We start from the raw sequence: 18,637 nt of genomic DNA, 5'->3' as shown, positions 1-18,637 counted from the left end.
CAGACTGGTTAATATCATGATTATTTTAATTCTTCACAGGAAATACACACCAGGTGAGATCTAAATATACAGTGAATATTTAAATTTTAAAATGTATTATAGCGAAAGATACATTGCCATTAGGCCCTCTCCAAAAGACTCCCTTTGATTTCAAACACACTCATCCCATCGCTCTTGCCATCTTCTGGAGAAGTCCTGGAAGTCTTCTTTTGTGTACGTCTTTGTGAGTTGTGATCAACACTGTGGTGAATGTGGAGTCATTCGGTGGAAAGACGGGACAGTAAAACCATTATAGTGTGTCCTCACCCACCTCATTCGGCAGATCTGATGCCATGTGACTTCCTGCTCTTCCCCAAAGTCAAAACAACCATGAAAAGCAAAGGTTTTAAATTGATTCAGGCCATCAAGGCAGCCACAAAAGCGCAAGTCCAGGCACTGGTGATAAAAAACGTCCAGAAGACCTTCAGAGAGTGGCAAGTGTAACGGGATAAGTATGTTCAAAGTGAGGGACAGTACTTTGAGGAGAGATTAATAGTAACGTGCCTTTTACTCTAACGTATTTTGTAAATTTAAATAGTCATTGTATTTTTCAATCATGCCAAGTAGTCACTGGTACTTCTTCACTTGCCAAGTTACAAAAATTCAACTCCAACTTGACCAAACAACAAGTCAAACTCTGCTGTTTGACTCCCTGGGTTGTTCCTCTTGTAGCTGTCAAATACAGATGGATGCAAAGGTTTCAAGAATGTCATCATGTTGTGATCCATGTGGCTTCTGTCTCATGTGCATTATCAACCATCAAGCCCGGGGCCTTGAGTGGGTGAGTCATCTGCCTGCCTCCACGTTAGACAGTGGTAACTCAGTCATCCTGGGTTACGGACACCTCCTGTTTGCAGAAGGGTGTGGGGTCTCATGATGACTAAACCACAAGAAATGAAAGAAAGCCCAGAAGGAGTGAAAGACCAGAAGGCAGACGATGAGCCATAATAGTGGCAGATAAAACCGAGAGCCATCACAGGCAGCTGCTCACAGCCAGCTGGGTGCCAATGCTGCATGGGGCTTTGCTGAGGGGCTACTGTGCTTGGCTCCTCGTGATGTCTGTAGAGTCTGGAAAACTGAAGCATTTGGAATAGGCTCCTGCTTGTCTCTTAATGTAGCTGTGAGGAATAAAGTAATGTTGTCATGCATGTAATTTACTAATTCAAAAGGCAGATGGTAGCACCTTACTAAAAATATCAGTGAAAACATGGTAATAGTTATTAGCCATAATATCTGTTCTTTTTGTGACCTTTACTAAATATTTTTTATGCTACATGGAAAGCCATGTATCAACTTCATTTTATGCTTCATAAATGTTTTGGGTAGTAACAAAACCCAAACTCTGAATGCCTGGACACTGAAGATAGTCAAACAAAGTGGTCAAGAACCTTAGAATGACTTGGATAGAAGCACAAAACAATATGCCCTCGTGGGTAGAAAGAAGACTAAAAGACAAAAGAAAGTCATTTAAGCTTTCTTTCCATGTAAAATATTCTAAAACTATTCTGGATAAAGGTCCTACCCATGATTATGCCTATTATTATGACATATGTTTGTCTTCTTTTTAAAAAGCCATCCTTTAAAGTCAATTATTTCATATCCTACAAATATCCGATGAGCACATCTTACATGCCAAAAAAATTCTATGTGCTAAGGGCTCAGAAATAAACAAATTTTCTATTTCAAGAAATCTATCCCCATTGTGTGAAAAAAAGGTAATTTTTTTCCAGAAGTAAAAACATGCCACGTCTTCTTGTACTACAATATTTCACAAATTAAAGTAAGTTTCAAAATTAAAATCATGAAAAGTAGCTTTGAGAATGACTTCAAATACAGAAAATAAAAGGGCAGGAATTACATCAGCTTAGGAAACAATAGGCAAAGTCTGCTTTAACTGATTCCAAAAGCTGTTCCAATAATAATTTTCTACTAAATCAACCAGATACACACAATGTATTCAGTGGCGACTGTAAATCTATGGTTGGAAAGAGTCCAGAAGCTATTGTGTCACTAACAAACTCTGGTCTGAGCTTCTTATCTATTGCCCTCCCCTTTGAAAGGAGACCAGAGGCACCCATTTGGCTTAGCTCTGGTCCTTTGAGGACAGTTAACTCAAGGGGGGAAAGAAATCATACTGGGGAAGCTCTCAGTGTATTGAGTGGAGGTCTTTCTAAAACATTAAATATTTGTTTTCTTATGTAGATCATAAATGTAATGTGTCCTGTTTTGTTTTGTTTTGTTTTGTTTTTTGAATGGGAGTTGAGCCCAAGGCCTTTGCACTGAGCGACAACTACAGCCCTGTTATTTTTTTTATTCTGAGACAGGGACTGAATAAGTTTCTTAGGCTACAGCTGAACTTGTGATTCTTTTGCCCCAGCTTCCCAGAGTTCTGGGATTACAGACATAGACACCATACTCGGCTTTATCCTAGTTTTGACTGCCTTTTGCCTCATGGTTGTTTAATCCTTGTTAATGAACAAATACCAGCCACCTAAGCAGAGATGTAGAAGTCATCTCAAACCAGTTTATCTGTACTCACACATACCAGGCAATTCTGCTCCATGGTTTCCTTCAGAACCTGTCTTTTGGCTTCCACTGCCCACTGTTAATAACTATTTTTGAGACAACCACCTCTCATCTGGATTTCCATGATATGTTCTTCTTAATTTCCTCATATTTATATATTTGCCATTCTAAAATTATAGTTGTCATTCTAAGAAGTCAATCTGAATGTACATCTCTCTTTGAAACTCTGCCAGGGTTTCCTGCTGCCCCCAAGATGAACAGCAGACTTCAGCCTAGCACACAACACTTCCCATAACCTGATCCTTATTAATTTTTAGCCTGATCTCTCATAAATTCCTTGTTTATTCAGTTGTGTCCTAGTCTCCCCAAACTTTCTAAATTTTTTCCAATTTCCAAACCATTTTTGTGTCATACCCTCTGTGTGGAATATCTGCGCTCTGTACTGTTTGTCCACCTAATGGCTACACATTCTGTAAGACTCCACTCTTTTCAGTCGATAAATAGTTTTTAGATTTTAACTATGTGTGAGATACCATGTTCCTTCATCATAACATTTATCATTTGCATATCTATTAGTCACAACCTGTAAGTTACAAGATCATTGCCACACATGTCTGAATGGCCTGTAGATTTGGCTTCCAGATAAGTGTAATAAATTTGAAGGTCTATTTTTAACCATTCTAACTTTTTATGTGACAGATTACCCTGGTGTAAAATATAACAATAATCTCGCATTTGTATAATTTCAAAAGCTCTCTCGATTGCACTATTTAACTTGCTCTTAATGTAAGCCCATAGAAATGTGATGATTCCTATTTCATAAATGAGATCTAAGAATCATAAAAGCCTATGCTTGACCAAGATCAGAGTCCAGAGGTAGATCTGGCACGTCAATACAATAGGAATTAGAGTACTCATCACGGCAAATACCCACGTAATGACACTGAAATGGTGTCTGACACAACCACCAGGAGAAGAAAAAAATCTCCAATATATGGTAGCAAACAAGGCTTATTGTTGTTGATGCTAAATTTCAGTTATCTAAAGATCAAGTCCAATACGATCTAGTGACCTTAGTGAGAATGATTTGTGGTTAGTAGTAAGACATGTAATGGGAAATGAGGAAAGTCTAAGAATTCTGTTTCATTTCATTCTTACTGAAACTTAGAACTAAAAATAGAGTTCTAATCATTCTGAAATGACGAAGTTCAAAACTGAAAGGTGAAAGAGAAAGTCACTAACCTCACCTACATGTGAAGATCAAATAGTGTTAGTGTGTAGAAACAAGATGCAAGGATCTGGGTCGGTGGGTCCACTTCAGAACAGTCTCTCAGCCTCATGCCACTTTTAAGAATTTTGATTATTCTCTGAAGGGTAAATACTTTAGTTTTGCCAGACCTGCTGCGATGGTCATTTGGGAACAAATCATTCACTTCCTATTGTCTTAACCATGTCCCCAAATCTGGGATTGCTATAAAAGTACCTATATGTATGCATGGGCTTTGTTATTGAATTCATGAAGCCATCCTCTCTGAAACAAGGGACATTTCCAATGAAACAAGGGATTTAGCTATTTGTATATGTGCAGTCGCGGGAGATCCAGTACCACTGAACAACCAGCTGTGTAGAAGTCCAAAACCTCATCTTCAAAGAGCAAGGAACCCAGAAGCTATGATAGGACTTGTAATAAACCACAATATGGAAACCTCTTAGAGATGTTCTGAGTTAAGATTCTGGATAAAAGCAGAGGGAAAAAAAAGACCAGCGACTCTTGGATGATCTCATTTCTAAGTCTGGAACTATTACCTGAGATTCTGTTTAGACTTGCACAATATAATAAATGTTCTCATAGAGGAAGATTCTCTAAGACTTACTTATATGTTGACTAATGAAACTCTTTAATGTATCATGGAGGTGAGCCTCAAGAGTCCCACTGGTCTGGCTATTATTTAGGCCATGTCTATGAGAGCAACTGGAGGTAAAGATATCATTTGGGAAACATTTTTGCTGTCAGGTTTTGGGTTGTTGGTATCTTTTACTTTACCAGTAACCTATACTTGAAATAGGAAACAGAATACATGAAGAAATGAAGAAACATTTTCCTTGTGAGAATATTGTACTTTAGTTTATTTCTTTATATTTCTCTATTGCAATATCTATAGATCATCTTAAGTGATTTTCTTTTTAAAAAAATTTTTTTATTATTTTGGAGGTAGTAAAATACAATAGAACAAGACAGAACAAAGCCAACTGAGACAATGCAATTAAATTGGTACAGAACATCACAGCAGGTTACCAGGATAACAGTAATAGGTACCATAGTATATTTCGTTATCTCTACAACAGTTGCCCTTTCAATCAGATGTAGCAAAATCAAACCAAATACAGAACATTAACAAAACAAAATATTGAATAGAGCAATACCATTAATCAAAACAAAGCAAAACAGTGATAACAATATTTGCCTTCAAAGAGATGGTAGAAGGAAATCCCCCATATTTGCTATATTGCATACTGTCATGCTCCCTAAAGATGCTCAGACCTCTGGCTCCCATTTGCTAATGGGGGGGGGGGTGTTTGATTCTTAGTCCGTGGCTCACAGCTGCCTACTTTGTTTCCAGAGCCCTAAGTTCCAACATGGCACAGATCTTGAGAGACACTGGGTGGTTCTCTCCCTGGGGCGCCTGCCACTTGCTTGAGCCATGGCTGCTTACCAAGGAGGTAAGCAGGTTGCTTTCTTTCCCAGCACCCTAAGTTCCAATATGGCATGGATCTCAGGAGACACTGGCTAGTTCTCTCCCTGGGGCACCCTTAAGGGATTTTCTTGAACATCACAGACAGCATGTAAATTAATAAGAAATGAAACTCCTATATCTGAAATCCCATCTCTGAGATACGTCACAACTGTCTGGGTTGCCACAACTCAAGAATCATTTACTCAGAATGAGTAATTTACTCATTTACTCTGGACTCAGAATGCATCTCATCTTGGAGGAAAACCTAATGGCCCTCATGGTCTTGGGGAAGATGTGATTCTAGAGACTGTTACCCCACAAGCTTTGCTACCCCAAGCAAGAAGCATTAATGAAGAAGAGCAGGTGTCTGTCACGGAACCGTGAAGCCACTGATATTCACAGTCAGTGGTTGATACGAACTTTTCTTGAGATGCGATTTTCTTGCAGTCAAAGAATGGTTCTATCTTAGGTTCTGTCAAGACCATATAATACCTTCAGAGGCTGCAGTAAGCGCAAACTATGCTTTACACATATGTGCCTAGCAGAGAGCCCACTTTGAAATAATGCTATAGAGAAATGACTTAAAGCCATCAAAACTATTCTCTGCTACTGAGTTTGATAAAAGACACTCTGACACTCTTCCATCAAAAATTATCATTGCTTCTCTTAGAGCCCAAAAATGAGCCCCCAGCTCCCCAACCTCGAGTCTAAAAATGGGGCAAACATGTTTTTAAAGAAGCAGCACTGATTTATTTTATCCTGGGCCCAGCAACACAGTGCAGTTGGATTTTGCAAAAGCTGTGTGTCTCCCTCAAAACTTTCCAGACTTTTTGTAGAAAGCATGGTTTACAAAGTAAGGGGTTATGGGCCTGGAACAGGAAATGAAAGATCCTTGATCTGCTAAGGAATGAAGAGGACCTTTGTTTCCCTTTGCAGAGGACAGAGAAGTCTCGCAGGAATTAACAATCCTTTGTCAATTTATTTTAGCACTCAATTTTAGATTACATCTGTTGTTTGCAGAGGGCAGCAGTGGTTAACATAACATTTAGGTGAGATTCCCAGGGATTTACAGTTCTTTACAGAGGGGAGCATTGATTAACATATCAATTAGGTCACCCAGAAAAAGTGATGCATACGGAACAGTATGACAGTGTTACAGGTACTTTGGTCATATAATTTAGGCATAACACAAACATAACAAAGCTCTTTTTGCTAGTGCACAGCAGCTTCTTTTTGATAGTGCAAGTTTCCTTGCCATTTATAACATTCCCACATTTGTGCAACTTTGACTAGAAAAAAAGAGTCTACCCAGGATCCCCATAATTACGGCAATAAGTCTTTTCCAAACTGAAGTGCACTCAGCAGTTACATGTATTTACTATTATGATCAAAACATATGGTGAATGTTTAAATAAAAATGTCTTAAAATTCTTACAGTAAAAGACCCACTGCCATGGCTCTCCCTCAGAATCCTCTCCCCTGCTTTACACATGTTTATCCCACGGCTCTTGCTACTACTCCAAAACAGTTGGGAAGTCCTCTTTCGTGTCTGTCTTTTTGTGGCTCCCTCAGTGTGCTAAATAACTCCAGAAATTTATGAAAATTTTCGTCAAATATATTATGGTGTGTCCTTATTCACTGTATCTGACATTATAAGATTTCTGGCTCTTCCTATGCAAGGTCTGCATGGGCTCTGCCATGGCACGCCCGCACCAGACTTCAGACTGAGGGCTCAAGCTGCAGCTGTCTACCAAGACACTTGCCTGAAATCGTTCCCTTGCTTGTCTTTCTTCTTCCTCCCTTACTAGGTCTTCCGGGAAGCCTCCTTTTGTCTAAATCGTTTACACTCAGATCCTTGTCTCCAGGCTAACTGACCTCAGGCATCATCTTGGATTGTTAGACTCCTTGCCTGAAGGAAGAGTCTTACCAGCTTCTCAGACACATTCCTAAATTTAGTGCTAGGGCTTCCCTAGGAGCCCTGCAGGACAAACCTCAAACCCAGCCCACAACTGAAGTTCAAAGCTATACAGAAGATCTGAGAGAGGAGGGCTGCCCCTAAGACTGATCTTGGAGGGAGGAGGAGATTCTCACGATGAAGGGTCAGCAGAGCCCTGCCCAGCCACTGGGAAGAACCTGTGTGTGCCAGGAAGAAAAGAAACAAAGAGAGGACCTTAGCAGTTTTGGGTAAATGCTCCCCGCCCTTGAAACCAGAGTCAGGCTTAGGGGAGACATGGGGGGGGGCACGACACCCTGACTTAGGCTCCTTCCTTTCCCCAGTACAGGCCTAGCTCCTATACTGCCTCAGCAGCATTCCTTGAACTGTACTCTGCCCAGAAAGCTCCTACTACTTTCCCTTCATCCAGTCTTCGCTCAAGTCTATCTTTGAAGTGGCCTACAAGGACCACTCAGGTGACCACCTGCACCACCACCTCCCAGCACCCCCTAAATGTTTTACGTTTTCTCTTCTCCATAGCATTTGTAATCATCTCACAGGTGTATAATTACTTAATCATTTGTTGTTTGTTATGTCACTTCCTGCTAGGATGTAACCTCCTCAAAGTCAGCAATCCTTTCCTGATTTACTTTTTGTAAGCTCTGAAAGCAGTGCCTGGCACATAGTAAGTGCTCAACAAATGTTTGCTGCCTAAATGATTGAAGGGAGGGAGCACAATTAGCCAATCAAACCATTGGATGATGCCTAGTTTGATGTGAAAAACAACAAAAAGTTTTTAGTATAAATATGTTCCAAACATTACACTGTACATACTCATAGTTTTCTGAAATTCAAATTGAACTCAGCATCCTATGTAGTAGCTTACAATCCTATACTGGTTACAACAAGAATCATAATCATCTTTTTTAACTTAACAATTACAATGTGCCTGGCATTGTGTTAAGGATTGTGCCCACATTCAGTCTATATAATAATTATAAGGTGGTAGTTACTGCAAATGAAACAGAGAGAAGCTAAGTCTCTGGCCTAAAACTTCACAGATAAGGGATGAGAGAATAAAGATAAATGACTAAGCCTGCCTGGAATGAAAGACCTAAAAGCAGGTTCTCCCCCCACTCCTAGAAATTCACAGCTTTGTCTGGTCATCTTCTCGTGGTATGTCTGCCTCTTTTTCTTCCCAGCATGCCTCTGTCCCTCCCAGCATCTGCCACAGTGGATTTTTACCCTTCCAGTTTAATCTTTTCAGAGCAAAATACGATGACCTCAACTGCAAGCTGAGACTCTGGAGCTGCCACATGCTTCCTTCAGCTATCAATGCCCACCGCCAGTCCCTGTCCCAGACTCTAGGAGGCTGGCAAGCCTAAGCCAGCTGGCAAGCCTGAGAAATGCTCAAAGTCCCAAATCCAAGGAATGCATACTTTTTCAGAAAAGTATGATAAAACTATACCAAAATGGCCTAGCTTTCTCTCTGTATTGGTTGGCTTTTTGTATCTGTAACTCAATATCTGACATACACAATTTAAAGGGAAAGGGTTTATTTTGGCTCACGGTTTGCTGGCTCTAAGGTACACATATCATGCTGGAAGGGAGTGGTGGAGGAAAGCTCTCACTTGATGTCAGCCAGAAAGCAGAGCAAGCGAGAAGAGATCCAGAAAGAGAGAAAAGGAGATGGAGTCTGAATCTGCTTTCCAGGTCACTTCCTACGTGACTCACTTCCTCCAGCCAAGCTCTGCCTCCTAACAGTACATTCTGCTATGAACTTAGCAGTGGATTAATCTATCGATGAGGCTAGTGACCCATGATCTAATCCCCTTCCAAATGCCCCATCTCTGAGCACACGAGTCTTTGGAAGGACATTTATCCAAATTACCACACTCTCTAAGCCACACAACGAACAATGTGAATTAGAAAGCCATCTATCAAGTAAAGGCTGCATGTCTATTTGACTATGTGTCACTGGAATTCTTTGGATGGGAGGTGCTAAGGACAGCAGGATAAACTGAGACTTCGCTTAAATATTTTTCATTTTAAATAAAAATGCTGCTCACTTGGTTCTTGCATATGGCTTTTTTATGAGAAGTAGAGTTATGATAGCAATCATAAATTCAAATGCTAACAAGGCTGGTAAATAACGAGTGAGTAAAATGAGCCAGGGAAACATTATAAACACTAGGGAAAGAAATATCTGACACTTGGTCTCTGTCTTAGTTACTTTCTTGTTGCTGGTACAAAATACACAAGTTAAGGAAGGAGACGTTTATTTAGCTTACAGTTGCCTGGTTCCAAGGCATGACAACGTGGCAAAAAAGCAACAGTTCATAGTGTGCCAGGCAGGAAGCAGTGACCTCTCGAGGGAACATGAAGGATGTACCTCTGTGCATATTACGAGAAATAGGCATGAAGAATTGATCAAACAAATATAAACGCAAATCTTTCATTTCAATGAACTAATAACAATTAATACTCTATCTTAACTATCTTGTGTGTGTATATATATATACATATATATATATATACTTTAAAATTTTTTTTCTTTTCCCTTCCTTTTTTTCTCCATTCCCCATCCCTGTTTCTCTTTCCTTTTGAACAGTTTCTCCCAATTTCACAATTTTTATTGTACATTTTAGATTTTATTTACTCTTTCAACTTCTTACACTAGGGAGACAATACAATGTTTACACATGCAAGTCTGATTTATGTCACTTATGAGTACGGTCTCAAGTTGCACCCAGGTACCTATGAAAGTCTCAAGTTTTTTCTTCTGTGTAGCTGAGTAACATTCTAGTGTATAAACATACCACATCTTTTTTATCCATCCCGCAGTTGGTTAGCATTTGAGTTTTTTCCAAGATTTAGCTATTACAGACTGTGCTGCTATAAGCTTGGATGTACATATATCTTTGTCGTATGATGTTCTTAATTCTTCTGGGAAAGCACTCAGAAGGAGAATAGCTGGGTTGAATGGACCTCTAATCCTGCTTTTTTGAGGAATCTCCAAACTGACCGCACAGTGGTTGTACCGGTCTACACTCCCACCTATTTATCTTGTTCTTTTGTCTTACTTTCTTTTCTTGTCTTCTTTAGTTTTAGCTGAGCATTTTATATGATCTCATTTTCTCTTCCGCCAGTATATCACTTGTACTACTTCATTTAATTTTTTAATGGTTGCCCTAGAGTTTGCAATATACATGTACAATTAATCCAACTCCATTTTCAAATAATACTGTACCGCTTCACAGATAGTCCAAGTGCCCATTCACAGAATATTCCAAAACTTTCCTGCTGTCTCTTATACCATTTCTGTCTTTCATTGTACTTATCCACATGCTGTAATGACTGAATATACTGTTATCATTGTTTTGAGCAAACTATTTTCTGAGTGATGAATTAAAAATAATAGAATTGCTTAGCAGCATAAGCAACTGCCTGGCAAGTGTGCAGTCCACGTTTGATTCCCAGTACCAAAAAATTATAACAATGATAAAAATGAAGGGGGAAACCCATTCAGGACCCTGTCAGAAGTACAGAAGCTTTCTTTCTCTCAGTAAATATGTTCTGCTCTTAACCTTCATTGTTCCTAAAATTCATTCTTCAGTTTTAGAGAATACAAGCTCATACTAGACATCTAGTAGATTGGGAGTTTCTCTCCCCTAAATCATTTGGAGGTCTTCCACCGAGATCATTGCACAGAGGGAAGAGTTTGGTTTTGTTTTGTAGACTCTGAACTGGGACTCATTTAGGTAAACAAATTTTTTATGCTTCAAATTTTGGTAATTTTGCCCATTGCTTATGCTTGTGCTTTGTCTCATAACAGTTTTATTTAAATGATGATAAATCTAAATTAAAACATGGGAAGGTTATAAGGTTATGATACTCCTTTAATGAGACATTTTGCCTGTTTTCTTCTTGTGCATGTTGCATTTGAACTAGTTACTAAATTTACTGGCACACCTTGCTTGACTTTAAGAAAATAGCACTATAGAGAATAATGTTAGAACACTCCTAGTAAATTTTGATATAAGCTTCTGTAAAATAAATCTTAAATAAAATCTAGCTCAGATTTAGAAAATATGCATGCTTCTAATGAAACACAGGACTCCTTCCACCAGTTAAATGACACTAGGTCAGTGCCATCCTTAAGACTTGGAGTGCAGGTTTCACTGGGACAGACTGGCTCTGAGCCTTCTCTGCACGCTAAAGGAAATGTCAAACCTGTTCTGCTTCAGTTTCCTTTCTCTAGCCTTACTTCTAATCTTTTCCTGCCACTTTGTACTTTCCTTTTTAAAGACACATAAAATTAGAAAGCAGCTCTGAACTGTTCCAACCTTTTCCTCCTAAATTAAGCTCATAGAAAATGAGCATTTGCAACCACCATGGGGAATGGGAAGAGAATCAAGAAGCCAAGCCATGCCTTCTCATGAGCCAACCAGTGCATGGGCCTGGAGACAAGAAGAGCAAAGCCCAACGCCCCTGACCTAAACCTGGTGGTCTGGGCATCGATTTGGAGGATAACAAGTTATAGCAACTATGAGGGATTTCCTTCTGTCTCATTTTTGAAATCCAGTGTTTTATTCCATTTTACTGTTTTGTTTTATTCCTGTATCTGGTAACCTGAGCAACTATTTCGAAGATAACAACATGCAATATAATACTTGTTAAATTCCTATCATCTTGTTTTCAAAACTTATATAGCTATTGTTGTTTTTTATTGTTGTTGTTTTACTTTTGTTGTTATTTGTTTGCTTCTTGATTTTTCTGGTTTTTTTTCTTTTTTCTATTTAAAAAAGTAATTAAAAATGAGAGGGATGCAGCTAAATAGAGTATTTTCCTGCTACCTGCTTCTGTCATGGCTTGTATCTAGATGTCTCTCCTGAAGCCTCATGCACTCCTAGGGCTTTTCAAAGCTGGCTGCATCTAAGGCATGTGATACTGGGATTAAGGGATCATGTTAGTAAATTAGTCCACTGATTGGATTAGCACAGATCTGGATGTGTCCAAATGGATTTAGTGAAAATAGACCCCACCCTGGATGAGGGTGACACCACCCAAAAGGCTTATAGCCCAGATGGCATAAAAGGAAAGGCAGGTTTGCTGCTTCCTGCCTTCTCTGCCCTGGGCTGTTTCTCCTCCGGAAAACCTTTCTGTTATGCTTCCCTGCTTGGGGTCAGCTGACCATGGACTGCAACCTTCACAAACTGGCAGCCAAAATAAACCTTTTGTCCTCTAACATGTGGGTGTTGGATATTTTTTTCTCAGCAACAAGAAATGGAGCAAAGACATTTTTATTTATTTCCTCTCTAATATTCTTTTTCATGTTAATCTATTTTTCTTCTCTGTAAAGAATTACTTATTTTTATTTTCCTTTTATTTATCTATTTTCTTTCTTTGTATTTCTCTTTTTCTCTCTGTCTGTCTCTCTGTCTGTCTCTCTCCCCTCTCTCTCTCTGTCTCTCTCTGTCTCTCTCTCTGTCTCTCTCTCTCTCTCTCTCTCTCTCTCTCTCTCTCTCTCTCTCTCTCTGTCTCTCGGCCATGCTGGTGCTGAAACACAGGGACTCACACATTCTAGGCAAGTGCTCTGTCACTGATCTTTGTCCCTAGCCCCTTTGAAGAAATCATTTTCACATTTCTGGCAGGTCTGGTATACCGGTGACAAATTCACTCAAGTTTTTGTTTGTAGAAGAAGGTTTATTTCTTTCTTTTGAGGGACAATGTCACCCCATACAGCATTCTAAATTGGTAGGTTTTTCTTTCAATCCCTTAAAAATTCCACTTCATTCTCTTCTCACTTGAGTCATTTCTGAAGTTTGATGTAATCCTTGTCTTTTCTCCTCTATAAGTAAGGCTTCCTTCCACACCCCTACACCTCACCTTCTTTCAAAATTTTCTCTTGGATTTTGATTTTCTGTAGTTTGAAAGCATATGCCTCAATGCTAAGGATAACTGATTAGGCTTAGGCACAGTTTTTAGTGTTTATTCTGTTTGTTCTCTGCACATTTAGCATCTGTACTTTTGTGTCTGTCATTAATTTGGGAAAGCTCTCAGTTACTATTCAAATATTTCTTCTATTTCCTTCTCTTTTTCTAATATTCTCTTTATGCTACATGTTTTACAGTTCTGTGATACTCTTTTTCATCTTTTCCATTTCTTTTCCTCTTTGTTTTTTAACTTAAGAAGTTTTCTTAGCATTTGTTTTTTTTTTATTTTAAAGAGAATAAAACCATACAAAATAGAACAGAATAAACTAAATCAGAACAGAACAATGAAAGCAATACAGGACTTCAAAACAAGATAATAGAAAATCAATAATGGCTATCCTAATGGCTCTTATTTTCTTCAAAATAACTGTCCCTACCATCAGATATAATAAAATCAAAGCAGAACAGAATAAAACCAATCAAAATAAGGCAATGAAAGTGTTACAGGACTTCAAACCAGATAGTAGGAAATCAACAATGCCTACCATAATAAATCTTGTTATCTTCAAAATAATTGCCATATCATCAGACAAAGTAAAATCAAACAAAACAAGACAGAATAAAACCAAACCTAACAAAACTGTAAAAACGATACAGGAATTCAAAACAATAGAAATTAACAATGGCTACCACCTTCCCTTTTTAAATATTCCCTCCCCTATCACTTTCATAATGTCTGTTATATATTTTGGATCCCACTACACCCTTAAAGTTTTAACATGAGAGAAACAACCCAATGTTCACTCATATTAATCCAAACCATTTCACTCATGAGCATGGTCTCAAGTTGCATCCTCCTACCCGAGCCTCAAGATTATCCTTATTTAGAGCTGAGTAGCTTTCCATTGTATAAAAACACCATATCTTTCTTATCCATTCTGTGCTTGATTGGAAAGTTACTCCTGCTTTTGTCTGGATCCTCATCACATGGAGCATTGTCTTCTCTGACCTTCAGTCCATGAATTGCCTTTTGTTTTTTTAAGAATTTTTTTTATTTTAAAGAGGGTAAAAACAATTTTAAGAAACACAGATTTCAAAGCAAGACCACTGGAGATCTTCACTGTCTATCGTATTGTCTCTTGTTTTCTTCCAAATAGTTGTCCACATCTTCACACACAGTGAATACATACTGAACATTATAGTACTAAACTAATCATAACAGGACGATGAAGGCTTTTAAGGTCTTCAAGACCAGACAATAGGAAAGTCAACAATGACTGCCATGTCTCTCATTCTGTTTGAAATAGTTGTCCATATCTTTATGTATGTTAAAATTAAACATAAGAGACTAGACTAATATCACTCTGAACAGTGAATAATAGTGTTGCTAGATTTTATATCATAATGCTACAGAATTAGCACTGGCTATCTTAGTGTCTCTTCTTCTTCAGAGTATCTGTTCATTACATCATGCATTATATAATCTGTTCTCGTAAACTGTTTAGAAATTCTCCATGTATGTGAATCTCTTCATGTATACTTATCCTTTCTGTATTACAGGTGAAAAGAGATCAAAACAAAACAAATTCCTAGCATGAAACAAAAAAGACATATAAAACCACAATACTAAGTGATCTACAGTAGTTACTGTGCTGTCTCTTGTTATTTTTCAATAGAATTGTCTACATCATCAGGCATAATACAATTGAACATAGCATTACATAGCAATTTTAATAAAAACACAACATTGGAATCACTGTAGGACTTCAAAGGCAGTTAATAATCAAACCAGAGTGGGTATCTTATTGCATCTTGTGATTTCTAGTAGTTGCCTCTACTCTTAGACTTGATTCTATCAAGCATACCAAATTAGAATAAAATCAGTCAAGACAAAACAGCAATCTAAAAAACCAGATTGAAATAAGTTCAGTCATAGTAAGACAATGTAAGTAATACAGTGCTTTAGCTTAAGCTGTTGTAACCTGCTAACCAGTTCCCTTCACCGCCTTGCTGTTCTGCAAAGCGCCGACCCCTCCTGCTCCATAAAAGATGATAAACTTGTTTGTCCTGATGGAGACATCTGTTCCAAGAAATGACCCGCCACAAAAAACCACAACTGTGTACTTTTGTTAAAAACATATTACATACGTGAAAAGTCCCCAGGTCAAGCTGTACCCAAAACTATGCTTGAGAGCTTTCCAAAGGACACCCACCAGCACAAACAACCCCCCTCGCTTTGCGGTTTTTGCCTTCAAAAGTTTCAGACTCCTTTGCTCGGGGTGCTCAGTCTAACAACTGCCTGATTGACACCACTCGGTATCAGCTAAGATAAAGCGTTTCTCTTTTTCTATTTTTTCTGTCTTGTTGTTTTTGAGAGTTGCCAACGGGGGATTAGGAGTAGGGGATCCACTCTTGGAGTTTTGGGGTGCCACAAAGCTAATAAGAAATTAAGGATAGTTATCATATATCCTGCTATTTTGGGGGTAGCTGTCTGTACTCTCAAATCTAGTATGAGTAGACAGACTGGAACAAAATAAAATCAAACTAAACAGAGTAATAAGACTAATGTGGCTTTTAAATCCTGATGCACTATTAACAGTGTTCTCTGCCTTCCCTTTCTCAGGGTGCTTTGTATATTTTGGGTCCCACTAACTCTTTTAGTTTTAGGGGGGGTGACCTATTATCTACCTAAGTAGTGCTGAAACATTTTATCCCTAAGCTTGATCTTAAGCTGTATTCCTTTACCTACTAAAGCCTCAAGGTTTTCCTTCCTTACAGCTGACAAAAGTGTTGTGACTTTCCAACCTACCTGCAGCTGCTGAACGACTTGTCCCTATTTCTGTCTGGTTCCCTGTCACATAGAGCATTGTTTTCTCATCTTTGACTTTTGATTTATTAACCCTCTTTCAGGTTGAGTATATTTCCTACTCAGAGCATCTCGATGGATCCTATTTCCTGATCTACTCTGCCTGTGTTTCTTTTTGTTAGTGTATCAAGGCCATCTGTGTTAGAGATTATAGCCAACCTTCTCTGTCTCATCCCTGCTATTCTATTTTTCTGCTATTTATTTGTCCACTTTTCTCCTTCATTCCACTTTCTGCCCCATTCATTGAGGCCTCTCTGCCACTGTTGCTGGAATCTTGGTATTTTTTTTCTGTCTCTCTCTAGAATGTCCTTCAGTATTTTTTGTAGGGCTGGATTGGTGATCACAAACTCCCACAGTTCTGCCTTGTCATGGTAACATCTTGTTTCTCCACTAATTTTGAGAGAGAGTTTTTCAGGGTACATCAATCTGGGTTGGAGGTTATTTTCTTTCAGGGCTTGGACTACTACACTCCAAGCTCTTCTTGATTTGATAGTTTGTGTTGAGAAGTCTGTCGTTGTTTTGATGGGTCTTCCTTTATAGGTAATCTGTTTCTTTTCTCTGACTGCTTTTAATATTCTGTTCTTGTGGTGAATTTCTGGGATCTTGATTATTATATGTCTGGGTATAGATCTGTTTTGGTTGAAATTGGCTGAAGTTCTGTATGCCTCATTTATCTGGATATCATTTCTTTTTCTACACTTAGGAAGTTTCCCTTAATTATTTCTGTGAATAGCTTTTGTAATTCATTTGTGGTTACTCCTGCTTCTTCACTCACTTTTTTTCCCCTTAAGTTATAGATCCTCTTGTCATCTTCTAGCCTTTGTATTATTACTTCCTGGTTCCTTGTTATTTTTAAGAGTCTTTCCTTTCACAATCATACCTTGCAAATCTATCTTCAAATTTTGAAAGGCTAACATTAGTTTCTGTCAAGGAACTTTGCCAGCTTTTAATAGAATTTTTAATTTCCTGGTAATCTCTTTGGATCTGTTTCATGAGTTCTCAATTTTGTTTATATTGTTCATCAAAGGTTTCTCTTCTTTTTCTGGGTTCCTCCATTCTTCCATCTGTGTCTTCTTGAGAGGGGCTTAGCATTTCTTTTATTAATCTTTTTATATATCTTGCCTCACTTGGATTAGAATTTCAGTTTTAAGTTTGTCTATGAGGTCATGAAGGTATCTCTTTATGTCTGTTGATGTTGTGGCTGATATTGCATGATTGCTGCCCTTGATCTCTTCTGTATTTACCTCTCCTGACTTATTTTCCCAGAGTCAGCAGCTGGAGGTTTTTTCTTATTTTTTTCTCTTGTCATGTTTCTGGTTTCTTTCAGACAGGTGTATAGTGGAGGTCTCAGGCCCTCTCCATATTGCTTATGGTTTTTCTAAAGCATGCTGGCTGAGGGTTTCCTGCCTTCTCCAGTTTGCTGTTATCTGAGGTGCATGCAGGGATAATGTGGGCTGACCCCTCTCCTCTGAGCCAGTTAACTGGTGAGTGCCTTCAGCATGTTAGTCTGTGCTGTGCAGATGTCACAAGGTCGGAACAGTTTCATCCCTGGCTATTGGGTCCCCACCAGGGGCATGACTCAGCCCAAGCAGGTCCTACCAGTCCTCTTTGGTCCAGGAGTGGCTGACTGATGCCACTGCGGTCCTGGGTTCAGGCCTTGTTCTGCCAAACTCCAATATATCTTCCAACTGACCACACCCACCACGGGACCCAATTTCCAGTACTCACCATGAATTAATGCAGCTCTCCACCTTGGCTATACTCTACGCTGCACCATCCTCCCACCAAGGGACCTGAACTCACCAACTTCTGTTATTCAGCAGCCACGGCTTCAGTGCAACAGTGAATCATTTGACTCCACAGCGTGCCCAGCACAGCGTGGGATCAGTCCCAGTGAGCGCGACTGGTTCCAGCCTTTCATCCATGTTTTTCCTTCCTTTCTTTCATTTTTTCCCCCTCAGTTTCTTCCTTGGTCATGAGAATCCCTCTCCTTTCATCTGGTCTTCTCCATGTTGTTCTAGCATCTGAGTTGTTTTTCTCAGAGAGGCTCTCTATCCTATCTATCAAGCCACCATCTTCTACCTTGATGAGCCACACTTCTGTGTTCCGTTTGGTGCCAGTTGATCTAATTCTCCACACTTGGCCATGGGTCTGTCGCCAGTGGAGACTTGAGGGCCAGAGCAGCAGCCCTGAGAGCTGGAGGGCTGCAGGGAAAGCATATAGAGCAGAGTGCGAGTCATGGCGGAAGGCAGACTTTGAAAAGCTGAGTCTCACCACTTAGGATAGTAGCAGCCCGGGGAAAGAGGAGCACGCTGCTCCATGAATTTCCTTTTGAATCAAATGTATTTCTTGTGTATAGTTTATCGATGGTTCTTATTTCTTGATCCACTCTGTGTTTCTTTTTATTGGTGAATTGAGGCCATCTACATTAATGGTTACAACTGGAATGCATTGGCTTGTCTCTGCCATATTATCCTCCTGTTGTTGGCCCCACTAACTTTTCCCCTATATTCAATTGCCTGATCCCACTCTGCTGCTGTTCCTGAAACCATGGTCATCTCTAGAATATCTTTCAGCACTCTTTGTAGGATTGGTTTCATGG

This window comes from Cavia porcellus, unplaced genomic scaffold (assembly GCF_034190915.1).
Source record: "Cavia porcellus strain 051 isolate PalLab524CR breed Dunkin Hartley unplaced genomic scaffold, mCavPor4.1 scaffold_23, whole genome shotgun sequence".
Classification (NCBI taxonomy): Eukaryota; Metazoa; Chordata; class Mammalia; order Rodentia; family Caviidae; genus Cavia; species Cavia porcellus.
The sequence above is the reverse complement of the archived record's forward strand: the minus strand, read 5'-3'. Positions refer to the sequence as shown.